General features: G+C 41.2%; 2 long non-coding RNA genes across 3 annotated transcripts; one reads left to right on the top strand and one right to left on the bottom strand.

Annotated features, from left to right (window-relative positions):
- Positions 1–2,035: 2,035 nt before the first annotated feature.
- Positions 2,036–9,952, bottom strand: LOC133655820 (uncharacterized). Its single transcript, XR_009827051.1, has 3 exons — positions 9,857–9,952; positions 2,425–2,528; positions 2,036–2,274 (listed from the first exon to the last, which is right to left on the bottom strand). It is a non-coding gene; the product is annotated as an uncharacterized LOC133655820 (long non-coding RNA).
- Positions 9,953–10,440: 488 nt separating this feature from the next.
- LOC133655819 (uncharacterized) lies at positions 10,441–15,782 on the top strand. Of its 2 annotated transcripts, XR_009827050.1 has the most exons (4): positions 10,447–10,701; positions 13,542–13,690; positions 13,784–14,203; positions 14,299–15,782. It is a non-coding gene; the product is annotated as an uncharacterized LOC133655819 (long non-coding RNA). The 2 variants fall into 2 exon arrangements; XR_009827049.1 differs by having other exon boundaries at positions 10,441–10,701; positions 13,542–14,203.
- Positions 15,783–16,886: the final 1,104 nt, after the last annotated feature.

Genomic DNA, 16,886 nt, shown 5'->3' with positions numbered 1-16,886 from the left:
GTTGCCCTGAGCTAAACATACACAAACACTACGGTGTTCGTGTGTGGTGGATAGTGGATAGCAGTCCAGTAGCAGTACACAATGTACACAGAGCCCCACCAGATGGTTCCATGCTAATGATTAAAAGCATCCCAGACACACAGTTGGCTTTAGCGATGGAACTGGGTCGTCATGATCGAGCGTCTGCTGCAGTCACTTTTAACAATGAGATAGACCAGAATGACAATGTAGTAGTCTTAACATTGGATGTGTTGTATCTAGAAGTCCACTCTCTGAGCACTAGGAGGGGAAGCCAAGTCTACTGAGTTTGCTTTTATTTTGGTATTGAACAGCTCAAAGAAGCTTCAGGTAATAAAGCTATGCAAGTTTATGGTTCACAATGACAGCGCAAAATAGATACAATTAAGCAGTGCTATTTTATGAGTTTTGATGTTGAGGAACTATTTTTATTTTTTTTTGTCCTGTCCAGCTACTCAGGCAAATCATATAAATGATGTAGATGCCCATATCAGCTGTACAGATTTACTTTACAAAGGAGAAGTGTTCTTGTTGCCCCCCTCTCCCTTGTGAAGGGGGGGGGGGGACACAGGTCCGGTGGCCATGGATGAAGTGCTGGCTGTCCAGAGTCGGGACCCAGAGTGGACCGCTCGCCTGTGCATCGGTTGGGGACATCTCTGCACTGCTGACTCGTCACCGCTCGGGATGGTCTCCTGCTGGCCCCACTATGGACTGTACTCTCACTATTATGTTAGATCTATTATGGGCTGGACTTTCACATTATTATGTCAGACCCACTCGACGTCCATTGCATCCGGTCTCCCCTAGAGAGGGGGGGTCACCCACATATGCGGTCCTCTCCAAGGTTTCTCATAGTCATTCACATCGACGTCCCATTGGGGTTGTGAGTTTTTGCTTGCCCTTATGTGGGCTCTGTACCGCGGATGTCGTTGTGGCTTGTGCAGCCTTTTGAGACACTTGTGATTTAGGGCTATATAAATAAACATTGATTGATTGATTGATTGATTGTTGCCAGTTATAATAACCTCTATTATCAACAATATAATTGTTTCAAATGCAACAATACATACATGTAATGATAACTTAAAATACAAAAGAAAGCGAATAAATGGATGGGAAGAAAGACGAGCAAACTGTATTAACCTTGTAGATTGTTATAGTAACAATAGGTTAAGCTTTGTCAGTGTGCCGTGTGTTACCCAGTTTCCCCTAGGGGAACAACATTAATATATGTTTGATGAAACGTGATTATATGCGTGAGTGTATGTATGCATATGTGCTTGTATATGTACTGTATGTGTATATGTATGTATGTACAGTGAATGTGTGTAGAGAGACTATTTAATGAAACGATAGCAGCCAAGTTGATAAATTGTCTGCACATGTAAATAAAGCCATATTCATATTTGGACTGTCCAGATTATCTTGTTAATGAAGATGAATGCATTATAATGATAAATTACAACAAACGGGTCAATACTGGCACAAAAGTTGTATATTTCATAGATAAATGACATCTTAGAGGCCTTGAAACACTTCAAGATTTGTATTATTTGTAGATGACACTACTGTATTACGGTACGGCGCAACACCAGTTCCGTCCCCCTGCACTTTATTTTATATATATGGTTGATTGGCAACACTAAATTGGCCCTTGTTTGTGAATGTGAGTGTGAATGTTGTCTGTCTATCTGTGTTGGCCCTGTGATGAGGTGGCGACTTGTACTCCGCCTTCCGCCCGAATGCAGCTGAGATAGGCTCCAGCACCCCCCGCGACCCCGAAAGGGACAAGCAGTAGAAAATGGATGGATGGATATAACTTATTTTATATTTTATACAACGTTCACAAGTAGCTATTCTATTCCAATCTAACCCTCGCTTGGCGCTTGTTTGTTGTCTGACATGGACTTGTTTCTTCAGCATTGTCCACACGTTTAAGTCAGGACTTTGGGAAGGCCATTCTAAAACCTAAATTCTAGCCTGATTTAGCCATTCATTTATCACTTTTGACGTGTGTTTGGAGTCAGTGTCCTGTTGGAACACCCAACTGCGCCCAAGACCCAACCTCAGGGATTTTAGGTTGTCCTGAAAAATCTGGAGGTAATCCTCCTGGTGGCCTAGTGCTAAAAGTGTCCGCCCTGAGATCGGTAGGTCGTGAGTCATACCAAACACTATAAAAATGGGACCATTATCATAACAATAACCTAAACTTACATAGTCGTCTTCTTCCCCCACCTTTTGTATCCCTTTTTGTTCCTGGAGATTGAAAAGAAATTGACAATTAAAAACAGAGACGTAGATGAAATGTGTCACTCACACAATGGAAATGTGCTACAAATAAATACATGTTCAAACTCAAATACATCAACTGCAGCTACCGGTGTGTTTGCAGTTATTGCTGCGTACCTGATCCGGTCCCAGACTTCATCTTTATCCACTTTGGATTCAAATCTGGGGTTTAGGACAGTGGCATCCTCCAGGAATCTTTTAATATCGGCTTCCTTGATTTCCTAAAAAGGAGGAAAATGTGACATTATGATGATTAGGGATGGGAATCGAAAACCGGTTCTTGTTCAGAACCGGTTCCCTTGGAATCGCTTGCCATTTTTTCTCGCGGTTCTCTTAACGGTTCTTCCGGGTGGAGATGACGTCATTACACACCGTGCATAGTGACTTCAGATCGAAAAGTGGCGGCGCCCGGTCGGAACAATCGCTAACATTTTACAAGAAAATATTGCAATAGCGCTACTTATAATTATTAAAAAGCTGCTATTTCATCAAGAGGAGGACTTAGGAGCAATATACTAAAACATTTGAACACACAGCATAAAACAATTATAAATGAAAGTCACATTTTTGAACCGCTTCTATCTCATCCCAGCAGCAGTAACGCTAGCCTGTCATCTGAATACAACAACAGGTACTAACTCACACCTCCTATCATGTTAGCGCTATTATTTGTTAAATTGAAATGAATGCCTTTTCATTTAGATGGAAACTTGTGAGACGGCATTTATGATTGCCTCGATCAATTAATAGGCATGCTCAAACGAGACACATATGCAGCATTGAATGCTGTTCATTGCCCCGTTGAACACCCAACATATGCATTGAATGCATTGGTAAAAATGTGTTTTTTTTGTCCTTGCCTTGATCTTTTACATGGTTATAGTCAAATATGTTGCAGAGCCCAAAAAGGCCACCTCTGTGTATCTACACCCTATAGCAGTCGTTCTCAAATGGGGGTATGCGTACCCCTGGGGGTACTTGAAGGTATGCCAAGGGGTACGTGAGATTATTTTTAAATATTCTAAACATAGCAACAATTCAAAAATCCTTTATAATTATATTTATTGAATAATACTTCAACAAAATATGAATGTAAGTTCATAAACTGAACATCAAATCAAGTAGGCTATTCCATTCATTACCATAAACCCAGAGTTTCCCCCATGCCATGATGGTTTTAGTTTTATATCTTTTTTTTCCAAATAGTTCAAGAAAGACCACCACAAATGAGCAATATTTTGCACTGTTATACAATTTAATAAATCAGAAACTGATGACATAGTGCTGTATTTTACTTCTTTATCTCTTTTTTTCCAACCAAAAATGCTTTGCTCTGATTAGGGGTTACTTGAATTTAAAAATATTTTACAGGGGGTACATCACTGAAAAAAGGTTGAGAACCACTGCCCTATAGAATTGTGTGTACGTGAAGCATGAAGTTGCTGTGAGGCAGCATACATTCAGTTCACTCTTGATACATATCCACTTTGCCGTGAAAGAGGTTGTACGCCAAGTTTTTGTGCATACACACGCTTAATACATGAGGCCCCAGTTTACTGGCACTGACCGTTTAACAACTCACACCTTTCAGGTAAAAAATACAATTCTGTGTATCCATCCATCCATTTTCTACAGCATGTCCCCTTTGGGGTGGTGGGGGTGCTAGGCGGGGTACACCTTGGACAAGTCGCCACATTATCACAGGGCCAACACAGACAGACAATATTCACACTCACATTCATACACTAGGGCCAATATACATGAATAATGCCAAATGTTATGTGATTAATCGCATGACTTAAAATCTTTATTTTTGACAGCACTAGTTTACATAGTGTGTGTATGAAAGTTGTTAAATGCATATAATATTCATATAAATCATAAAATAAATAGTATCCCTAATTTGCAAATTTCACCTACCACGAGGGGTCTGAAACATAACCTCCGCAGAACACTGTATATGCCAAACCACGGTTTACATTTTTATCGATCAGGTGCATTTGCCCGACACATTGAGGCTCACGCTGATGGAAAATGGTCAAGTTGTCATTGTTATATGGACATTAAATTTGGTCCTGCTAAATTGTCCTGTAAAAACATACTAAAAAAATAAACAACCATGTATTCAGGACCACAAATCAGCATATTCCATGGACCCCAATTCCCCTTTTAATTTTAACTCCACTTTGTAAAACTGCTTGGTCTAATTTTAGCTGAAGTAAAGTCACTGGACTTGCTGCTTTTAAATGTTGATAGTCCCCAAGTGTGGCATGTTTCCAAATGCGCTTTTGCCGGATGGACTCAACAATCTGCGGGAAAAAAAATTGGGAAAAATCTTCACGCATATGAATGCACGTCCCAAATCCCCTTCGAATCCTTCAACATAAACACCATAAATTGTGACTGTTTTCGGGCAGTGGTCCAAACTCAAACCCCTGAACTGTTTGTACCGTTTCTCTGGTCCCAACCAGATTTGGACACAAGTGTCTCTTACTTCACTCTCCTCCCTTAGTCTCTTTCTGACCTTTCTAGTATGTGACCTTGAGTGCACACATGACTGACAACATGTCTTCTAGCAGGAGTCCTTCCATTTGCACTGGAAGGTGGGACTGAGCTGCAGCCGACTCCACATTCTTTTTCCTTGAGGGATTACAAACTGATGATCTAGTCAAGGGTCTTTTTCCCATTACATAATAGCAAGCTTATTCTCCCTCCTAAAGAAGACTAAGATCCCACGCCAAAAAAAGACGATGTGCAGACCTGCATTGGTGTACAATGTCATCAGTGTCCAACCCTTCCAAACAGACACTATGTGCTGCACCCCGCTTCACCACAATGTTCACATGCCAGCATTTTGTCTGCATGTTTCACACATTCTTGTTTGTCTCACATTGTCATTCAAGTGGAACATGAGTGATTTCAAACAACAATATGAAAGTCAGCGTTGAAAACTCCACAGCGACCGAGTAAATACTCCCATGGCATCTGTTAAAGGTCACCCAAATATGTCCTGTTTTGCAAATACGTCATGCAGCTCTTCATCTCTCTTTGTTGACGTGGTTAGTCTAAGATGAGAACACACCACCCGCTATTTTTGTACTAATATCTTCCCATGTTTATCCCTCTAGTTTCACAGCTTACAGGTTAAGGTACATTATCAGACAATCCAATCCCTCCGCCTGATCCTGTTTACACTCACAGACTGGAGCCTATCCCACCTGGTAATGAAACCCACCTCAGCTTCATAAAAAGCAGCTTTGAACCACTACATTGCCAAATGCCCCTCATTGTCAGACACATTTTCAGATTACAACAAAACCTTGAAAGTCAAACACAATTCATTATGTTTATGTGATGCTGGAGGATTTGCGAGTTGTTTTGTTCTTAAAGGGGGCCTAAAATGATTTTATTCTACATGTTAAGCGATTCCCTGTGGCCTTGATCAGTTTTTATTTTTAGTTTTTATTTATTTTTCTTTTTTTTTCTTTGATCATCATGGCGCCGATGACGGCTGCCTCGGTGCTCTCGTGCGCTCTGTTTTGTTTGTTTTTGTGCGTCAATAGTGTGTCCGCGTGCTCTTACACCCGCAAAGAGCTACTGAACATCAGATCCATCACCCCTACGGACTTATTACCGGTCATCTTAGCGTCAGCTGCGGATTTGGTCCATTATTTGATCAAAAGAGGGAAAACGCACCGAAGAGGAAAGCGAGCGGGCGCCCTTGTCCGTCTCCGCAGACGGGGATTACGCACGCCCTTACCTGGCATCTTTCTCTCCAACGTCCGCTCACTTGTCAACAAGATGGACGAGCTAGCATTGCTGATGAGAAGAAACAAGGACTTTTCCTCATCTTGTGTTTTGTGCTTCACGGAGACGTGGCTGAGCGCAAGTGTCCCGGACAGCGCGGTTCAACTGGAGGGCTTTCATCTTCACCGCGCGGACCAAAACGCGGGTCTCTCCGGCAAAAAAAGAGGCGGTGGAGTCTGCTTCTTCATCAACAACAAAGTTAAAAGTTAAAGTATCAATGATTGTCACACACACGCTAGGTGTGGCGAAATTATTCTCTGCATTTGACCCATCACCCTTGATCACCCCCTGGGAGGTGAGGGGAGCAGTGGGCAGCAGCGGTGGCCGCGCCCGGGAATCATTTTTGGTGATTCAACCCACAATTCCAAACCTTGATGCTGAGTGCCAAGCAGGGGGGTAATGGGTCCCATTTTTGTAGTCTTTGATATGCCTCGGCCGGGGTTTGAACTCACTACCTACCGATCTCAGGGCGGACACTCTAACCCAGGGGTGGGCAATTAATTTTTACCGGGGGCCGCATGAGCTACCCGAGCACTGCTGGAGGGCCACATCGACAATATTTCAATTACATTTTGCTCAATATTATTTTTGATATATACCGTAAGATAAATAATAATAATAATAATAACAATAATAATAATAATTAATAATAATAGTAATACTTCAACATAGTGTGTGTAACAGCATTCCATGACTAATATAAATAAATTAACATTAATAATAAATGACAGTAAAATAAGCACACGTATGACTGAGGAGTCATAGTGTAACTTTGTGTGGTGTTTGAGTTGTCCGACTTTTTGTGTGGCCATAAACGCACCAGTGGTTTAGTGCTATGCGTGTTGATGACAGATGACAAGTTGGTTTTGGCCTGGTTTGTACGGCAGAAAATGACTAGTTTTTCGAGATAGAATTGTTTTGCTCATGTTTTTGGTGTGGTTATGTCCGAATATAAACAGTTTTGCTCAATAAAGTGATCGATATAATTCCTGTCCTCGAAGCATCTCGATAGACGTTACAATAATTGAACGGTGTTCAATTGAACGGTGTTGACGAACACCGTTAGGGCCGCTTGTTGTCACTGTCACTCAAAGTTGCATTGCAACATTCCATAGAATAAATATGTTTATTTTGTTTAGGATTCAGATGGGATTTGATTTGGTGCGCGGCATATACTTGCTGCGTGCAGCGGACGCTTGAGCAGTGCACAATTGCGCAGGCACGCACCTTAGGTGAGGAGACGTTGCTTTGCAGTTCATGTCTTGTTGAAAACACGGCATTCCTCATCAACTTTTCTCTTTTTAGCGTCTCGGGTGTAAACCGTGCATCACTTGTCGCTGCATGTGCACCTTCACTCGCAGGTTACACACGGACACACGCCCATAAATAATACTTTTCAAAATAAAAGCAGCACAGTTGTATTGCGCGCAGGACATAGATGTTTTTTCAACTTTATTTTGTAATTGCAGCTGTTCACATTCACTCACAATCACGCACACGCATACGTCCACACGGAAGTAATACAAATAACGATTTTCAAAACAAAAGCAGCACCGTTGTATTGCACACTCGACATAGATACTTTATTTTGTAATTTATAATTGGCCTCACGCGGGTCGGACAGGGACGCACAAAGGGCCGGATGCGGCCCGCGGGCCGCAGAATGCCCAGGTCTGCTCTAACCACTAGGCCACTGAGTAGGATAACTATATAATAGGATAACTGGTATACAGACGTGACGATGATATCACAACACTGCTCTCCTGCTCTGGAATATCTTTTCATTCACTGTAAGCCCTTTTACTCAACACGTGAGATTGTTTCATTCATACTGGTGGCTGTCTACATACCGCCAAGCGCGGACGTGCATGACGCTCAGCGCACGCTTGCAGACCAGATCTTACATGTGGAACGGTCTTTTCTGGACTCTCTTGTTATCGTGCTTGGTGACTTTAACAAGGGAAATCTGAGCCAGGAATTACCCAAGTATAGGCAGTTTATTAAATGCCCGACCAGAGAGGAGAACACTTTGGATCACTGTTACACCACAATAAGCAAGGCATATCAATCATGCAGTCCCGCGCGCTGCTCTCGGACTATCAGATCACGTGATGGTGCACTTAATCCCTTCATACAGACAGAGACTGAAACTGGCTAAACCTGTTATGAGGACCATTAAGTGTTTCACAGCCGAGGCTGTGGAGGAGCTGCACGCATGTTTGGAGACGACAGACTAGGAGGCATTTGAAGCGGCCACGGACAATCTGGAAGAGTATACGGACACTGTGACCTCATGCATACAGTTCAATGAGGCGCGCATCATTCCAATGCGCACCAGGGCTTGTTATAACAACGACAAGCCCTGGTTCACACCCAAGCTCCGACAGCTGCGCAAGAAAAAGGACACTGCGTGGAGGAGCGGGGACCAGAGTACCTACAGAGAAGCGAAGTACCACTTCAACAGGGAAGTGGAGAAAGTTAAATCTGTGTACTCTAACCGTCTACAGGAACAGTTCAGCTCCAATGACTCTGCAGCTGTGTGGAGAGGATTAAGGGCCCTTACAAACTATAAGCTCAAAGCCCCCCAGGCCCTGAATAACCGGACTCTCGCTCATGCACTACCATGAGCTTATGTAACGAAATTTCGTTCTTATCTGTGCTGTAAAGTTCAAATTTGAATGACAATAAAAAGGAAGTCTAAGTCTAAGTCTAAGTCTAAGTCTAAGTCTAAGGACCTCAACACACATTACTGTCGTCACGAACGTCCTTCAGCTCATCAAAGCTCTGGTCCCCCCACCAACTCCAGCACTACTTTAAAAGACTTAAAGGACTCTAAGGACATTAAAGGACTCCAAGAACATCATAGGACTTCATCAAAGGCCCTCTCCATGCGAGGGAGGATGTACGCTGGCAGTTCTTGAAGCTGAACACGCGAAAGGCCCCCAGGCCGGATGGTGATCTGATAGCTCAGTTACAGCTCATGTTATTTTATTCTGTGTTATATGTGTTTTATGTTGCATGATTGCTAGTTTGTGAACCCGTTCTCAAACAATGGCAATAAAAACTCTTCTGATTCTGATTCTGATTCTGGTGCCTAACCACCGGTCTGTGATGCATTTGCTACGGGACCACAAAGGAACATTAAATTTACAAACGATCACATTTTCTCCAACTTAACTTTCGCCTGTCCCACTAGACCAGGGCTATTCAACTACATAATGAAGAGGACCGCAGTTTGAAGACTCTAAGGGCTCAGAGGCTGGACATCGAAATGTAGATATTTCGTCAGAAAGTGCCTCTGCAGGCTATATTAATTTGAGACTGTGTTTACTTAATTGCAAGGTAAACTTTACACCACACTGTCAATAAATTAATTAGTCTGCCCTCACTACTCGTATCCAGCGTGTGTAGCGCGACAGATAGTTAACAGCATGAAGAAACAGAAGCTTTAGACGTTTTGTTGAGGATTGATGTTCCTTCTTTTGAAGTATTGTTCTTCCTCTGTGTTATTTCTTTACAATTCTTCCTTAATTAGGTTTGTAAAACAAAAAATATAAACACAACATTTTTTTTTACAAAAAGGTATAAGGTCCATTTCATATTTTAAATAATGCATTTTGTGTATTTTATGTAAAAAAATAGAGTGTTTCATGTTAGTACAATCACACAATAAACAATGTTTACGCAAACAGAAATTAAACAACATCCGCAGCAAACATTGCACAAAATGAATGTGGCTCACCTCATTAAACCTCGGGTCAGAGCCGTGTATAGAGAGTAAGGACAGTCGGCTTCAGGCGATCTCATTGATTGGTCACGTGACTACACTGCGCCATGTTATGTACCAGTTTGAAGCTGCAGCAAAGCAACACTGCTACTTCCTCATTATACATGTTTTTCATTGAAGAGTGTTTGCCGAGTAAACATGACCTGTGTAACAGTCGTCATTTACGTCAGTTTTTAACATTGTACCTGTTCAATGCTTGTATGTGTAATATGTTTGTACATGAAAATATTATTCCAGGCATTATGGAATGTTATAGATACATGTCACGTAACTACCGCAAGTGTAGTTGCCGGAAATATAGCGACCGAAAATCTAGAGACAAAAGCATGAAAAAAAGAGAAGAGAAATCGGAAAGAGTTTCCTTATGTATATTTCACCATTGGTCTACCAGGCGAACACAGTGAATATAATTTGTTTCTACCTACAGTATATCGGATTATTTTTGTATATGTGTACGGAGAAGTGTTATATGTAACTGTTGACAGTTTTCATGGTGTTCATTATGTTTACGGTGCAGCAGGAGCAATAACAGCATTGTGGACAGTCATATTAGAAGTGTATAGCGGAGTTATAGTGAAAACGTGATCATATTCCATCCACAGGCTTGTGCGACTGTCAGCGAAAAAAATCAGCCAACTTGCATCATTTCGCTATGATTTCTGACTTTGAAGTGCAGTTTGTGACTTCTCCAAAAGAGGAAGTTAGAGTACTTTGGCCAGGCAGTGACAGCTCAATTAGTGATGGACTGCTTTCCACAGATATTGACAGAAATTTATACTGCATAAAACAACAACAGTGAGGTATTTATGACTGAATTATATTTTTTAAATTGTGTCATTTGGTATAATTAATCTGTATAGTTTGAGAAAATGTGTGTGTGCAAGCTACTGTATATTTATAAATAGTTGATTTATATAGGCTAGTAAGGTAAAGTTTTGTACCTGACAAGTTTCGGCTATCTTGCTTCTGCTTCTATATAAATCAACTATTTATAAATACACATTAGTAGGCTAAATGAACCTCTTTAACATAAGCTACTGTATATTTGTGGTAATTTTGACTGTTTAAGCCATTCATTGCTGATTCACTGGACACATTGTGATTAAGCTGCAAAATGTTTTCTGCTGAAAGAGTTGTTTCTCAATGTTATGTCAGTACATACCAGTGCAGTACAGAAAGAATGATTGCATCATTGTGAGGAGGAAATTAAAAAGGTATATTGCTTGTTAGAGACAAATATGACAAAGAGACATAGATGAGGAAAGACGCATACAGGGAGCGAATGGCATTAAAACAAGAAAGTCCTTGCGTGAAAACAACACCTAAACTGCAGGAATTAAAGGAACAGGAAGCAGCACAAAATGAACAGCGATTCAAATTACTGTTCGAGAAGAGGAAACCACAACCACAAGATGTTCAAAGAAACCTAATGCAGGAATGCTCTGAGACTCCGCTATTTGACATGGACACAATTGAAGGACTTGAGTCTGAATTAAAATAGTTGTATTTTAATCTCAGGCACACAATTTTACCAAACCAAGACATTCGAAGAAGAATTGATTCATGCACAGCTGTTACAGCAGATATATTGGGTCTTAAGGGTGCAAATAACAGCAGATGGTGAAGAGTTTGGTCCTGATGCAGAGAGGGTAAGATTGCATACTTTCCATCCAGCAGCATATGCAAAGTCCATATATGGATTCACAGTTTCAAAAGGTGATCAGTCATTCCCTCAAAGATAGTTCGATATCACAAATTATTTCAATCAAGAGAGAAGAAACAGCAGTAGAAATGGCTGCAAAAAGGTTGAAATGGAGAATCAAGCAGTCATTGATGCAAAATCTCTGGAACTGGAAAGGCTTGAGAACCAATGAGATATTAAAGAATTAGAAAGCACAGCTCAGTTTGTGCACAAGAGGAATCAAATGATAGGAGTGAAGGGTGCAACTGTGTGCAAAGAACATTCTCATATATTCCTTATAAAGAAAAGCAATAGGAAAGAAAAAGTACACAGACCAGAGACATCCTTGATTCAAACATTGCATGACTCTGTTGCCCTCACTCGACTTCCTGTACCAGAACCTTCTGTGTTCTCTGGCAATCCCCTAGAGTTCATTGAGTGGAGCGCAAGCTTCAAGGCTTTGATAGAGAGGGGATGTTCAAATCCAGCAGAAACATCCTTTCTGCTGGATTCGAACATGAGAGGCAAGAACTGTTCTAGCAGGCCATTTTTACAGAAAAGAGGATGAGGCTTACAACCAAACTTGAGAGAGACTCAAGCGCCAATGTGGTCACCCATTTGCACTGCAACGTGCCTTCAGGGAAAAGATTAACAACTGCCCAGAGAATATCAAAACCTCAGAGATTTCAGTGATTTCCTGCGATCCTGTAGCAATGCCATACCACATGTCAGTGGCCTGCAGGTGCTGAACGACTGTGAAGAGAACCAGAAGATGCTTGTAAAGCTTCCAGACTGGGTTACATACAGATGGAATCAGCACATTACAGAGCAGCTAGATTAAGCCAAAGACTATTCCAGCTTTTTAAAAAAATGGTTTCATTCATAGCAAAGGAAGCAGGAATAGCATGCAATCCAGTGTCATCCCTACTGGCCTTGAAATCCACAGGAGAAAGAGTTCACATTGAAAACAAGCATCCAATGGCAAGCGCCTTTGCAGCAGGTGTCGAGACCTCGAGTACAGAGAGCTTAGTAAAAAAAGAAAAAGAAAAAAAATCACGCATGACAAACTTTGCTTTTGAATGCTTAAGAATGGGTCACAACTCAAAAGAGTGTAGAAATAAAGCGACATGCGGCATCTGCAAAAAGCACCAACCAACTCCTTTGCACGAACAACACCCCCTATCAGACAATCCTTCCCCATATGTCAAAGCAGTGGAAGGAAGTACCTCCTCACTTTGTGTTGATGTGAGTGACGAGTGCACATCAGTGATAGTCCCAGTGTGGGTTTCATCATCTAAAGCCCCAAAGTCTGAAATATTGGTGTATGCTCTATTGAACACTCAGAGTATCCGCACATTTGTTGATGAAACACTGTGCTAAAAATTGAAGGTAGAAATAGAACCAGTAAGACATGTTGACAAGAAGGTCAATTATGAAGAGTCACAAGGCGAGAGTTCGTAGATTAAGGGGTTTCTTCTCCTAGATTTTCATTGACTTACCTCCAGCCTATACAAGAGAATTGATTCCACTTGAACGCTCACATATTCCCACCAACAAAACAGCCAGTAAGTGGGAACATCTCGCTACTATAGCTCACGAAATCCCTCCGCTAATGGATTGTGAGATTGGACTCATTGGGTATGACTGCCCCAGAGCATTCTTTCCAAAAAGGGTTCTAGCAGGCACTAACAATGAACCATTTGGAATCAAAACAGAAATAGTTTGGAGTATTGTTGGAGGTGGATATCAGCCTGTGAGCTCCATGGACGCAACTGGCCTGTGTCATCGCACGTTGGTGAAATAGCTACCACAAGCATTGATAATTAAAGCACTTGAACTTGACTTTGCTGACATACGAGCGGGTGGGAAACCGGAAATGCTTAATGGGAAAATACATCAGAATTCAATTTCCCACCTTGAAATCACCCTCCTATTTAAAAGCTTTTCTTGTTCTTCCAGACACCAAGAAACTTGCCTTAATGCGAAAGAAGCATCTCAAGAGGAAATTGGACAAAGATCTCTCATGTAACGAGGAACATGCAAGCTATGTGAAAGGTGTTTTTAGAGATGAAGATGTGAGCGAGACGACAAGAAACCAAACATGATAAGTATGTGGCACATGGCACATCAAGGGGTTTATAACCTAAGAAGACGCAAGCAAACCATAATGGATACTACTAAACCCTCCTGTCATCTTTCAGAGTGGCGATGACGAGGCATCTAGAATTTATTTCTAAGAATCACAACCAGCTGGTGTCGCTAACACAGAACACAGGCCCCCGAAACAGACAAAAAGGACTGGCAAAACAAAATGGAACACTGAGCAGTAGTTAGCCTAAGTTGTGGCAAACAAGTGACTTGACGCCAGGGTGGGAGAGTTGGGTAAACAACCTAAGAAACCTTGAGTATTGTCACGGCGCGGATTCGAACCCGTGTCTCTCATAATTCTGAGTGTCACAATTCCTCCTCTGGCTGCTCGGTCGGACACGCCCCCTCATGCTGGGCAGCGACAAGGCTGCAGGCAATCACTCATCAGCACACCTGGGCTTGACGAGAGGGAGCGGCATAAAGAGACAGCGAAGCCAGGAGACCTTCGCCAGAACGTAGCCAATCCCACCTGAGTGAGCATCACGTCTGGCACCTCTCCCTCGTTCCTTGCTCGCATTCATTGTGCTCTTCCTCGTTCCTGTCTTGATGTCCTTTGTGTCTTCCACAGTGTCTTCCGTGATCGTGTCTTGCGTCACGACCTCCTCCCGGATTGTTGCTTGCCTTCCCCGATCCTTGACCACTGTTTGGACCCTGACATCGTTGCCTCTCCCCAGCCCCCGACTGCTTGCCTTCCTGCTGACAACTCCTTCGCCTCCCCCTTTGGATTCGACGAAAGATACATCCAACACGCACCGAAAACACCCTCTGGTAAAGTCTACATTGTTAATTCCACACATAGTCTGCATTCACTCACTAGTGGTAGCATACACATCCCACACATTCATCAAATGTTTAAATAAACCTTCAAAAAGGCAGTTCTGCCTTGGTGTCGCCTCCTTCCCTTTGCCTAGTACACAACAAGTATATTCAAAATTAAAAAATGTGTCATGCCTCAAGACTTTGGGTAGACCTTTGGCTTGCCTGCGACAGAGAACATATCCCCGTCTGGAGTGGAGTTACACTGTTTAAATGTTTATAAAGCATTATTCAGGTTTACTTTATTTAAGAAAATACCATTTATTCTAGAGTGCAAGTGCAATTCATATAATTAAATTGAAACAATGGTAATTTGGTGGGAGTGTAACTGTCATTACATTGTGACACCATAGTTGTTGACAGTGTCGTACATTTTGTATATTTAGGTTTGTTTAAAATAATTTTCCTGTTCAATACTTGTATGTGTAACATGTTTATACATGAAAATATTATTTTAGAAGTTTTGGAATGTTATAGATGTGTCACAACAACCGGAAGTATAGCAAATGGAAGTCAAAGGCCTAAAGTTTAGAGCGCAAACAGAAAAGAGAAATCGGATAGAGGTTCTTTTTGTATATTTTACAATTGGTCTACCAGGTGAACACGGTGAATATAATTTGTAACTGTAATGTATTATTTTTGTATATGTGTACTGACAAGTGGTAAATGTAACTGTTGAAAGTTTTCACGGTGTTCATGTCGATGACAATGCCGCAGTAGCAATAAATCCACCGTAGACAGCAGTACTAGAAGTGTTGACTCTCCTTGGACTGGGGGAGTTATACCTTGTTTCTCCCCAAGCAGAAATCTCTCAGAAGTTAACGTCACTAAAAGAACTCAAAGAAGAATGCATGATCTACTGCTCAGAAGAATGCATGAAACTTTTTGAGAAAGGCTGAATTCCTCTTTAGGCAATGTCAAGAAAAGTTAAAAAACAATGAATGTCTTGCATCAAGACTTGTCAAGCAAGCAGAAGAGCTGACAAAATACTTTAACGTGCCCTCATGTCATGAACCTAAAAACATTCTACAGACAATTTTTCAAAGCAATACTGCATTTCAATGCAAAGAAGAGAAAAAAAACAATCAAGGACAAAAAGACAAAATATAAATCAACTGGTGAACTTGGCAGCAAAAGCATGGCTATGCGTGCAGCTGTAAAAAGTTAAGATAGTGCACTATTATTTTATTATTTTAAATGTTTTAAATTACTTCACACTATTATTATAGAGAGAAAAAATGCCTGGTTATGTGTGTGTATAGCAGTATGTGTGCTGTATATAGTGACATGACATATAATCATGTCATGTGTGCCTTCCTTGGGTGAAGCCAGGTTTACAGCTATGTTGTGACATGTTGTTATTATGCGGTTTGTCAATAGTTTTGTCAATTTGTTCTGTCCCAAAATAAATTGGCCCTTTGAAACACATCTTTGTCTTTGTGTGTTGTATGTAGACCACATTGCTTAGCAGAGTTCAGTGATGCAAATGCATGTCAAGTTGATCAACAGATTGTATTATTCTCCAGTGCAATAACAGTACTGAAATGAAGGCTTAAAAGAGGCATTAATGGGAGCCTTAAAAAAAAAAAAAAAGAACTAAATAGTTACTTTTCACAGTAACGCATTGCATTTTGGTGTAAGTAACTTAGTTAGTAACTGAGTTACTTTTGAAATAAAGTAACTAGTCACTAGTTTTCAGTAACTAACACAACACTGCACCCGAATAAGTTTTTCAACTTGTTTAAGTCGGGGTCCACGTTAATCAATTCATGGTGTGTCCGTTGCTTAAAAGGTCTGACAGAAAACAATGAGTCGAGCATTGGCTCTGGGCAGAACATTAATACTTTGTTGCCCAGTCCCTGTTCAAATCCGACTTTTGTAAATTATTTAGATTTTTTTCAGGTTTGATAGTGTCATTTTTAGTTTGAATGAGTAGTCTTCTTCTACTCACCCCAATGCTGCTTTATTGTGACACATATGCCTAGCTATTTCCCCCTGCGGGGTGGCGGGAGTACTGCATACATGAACAACCCTCGTTTTAATTGTTTCATCAAGACTATTTGGGTGATGTTCGGCGGGCATGGCCTCGGCTTAGGAAAGATCAAAACTAAAGACAACTATAGTAGTTAAAGAGAGAAGTGCTATTGTTCTTAAGTGCATGTGTGCTAAATTGTTACAGGTAATAAGTGTGCTGAAGGAAGAAAACATGCATCACCCGTGGCCTAGTAGATAAAGTGCTGCTATTATTGCACATAGCCCTATTGCACTAGTAGTTGGCATTAACATGCGTTTGCGCATGGAAAAAGCATACATAAGTGTAGGAAATATTACAAAAATATG

Source organism: Entelurus aequoreus, linkage group LG08, assembly GCF_033978785.1.
Source record: "Entelurus aequoreus isolate RoL-2023_Sb linkage group LG08, RoL_Eaeq_v1.1, whole genome shotgun sequence".
NCBI classification, from domain to species: domain Eukaryota; kingdom Metazoa; phylum Chordata; class Actinopteri; order Syngnathiformes; family Syngnathidae; genus Entelurus; species Entelurus aequoreus.
The sequence above is the reverse complement of the archived record's forward strand: the minus strand, read 5'-3'. Positions and strand labels throughout refer to the sequence as shown.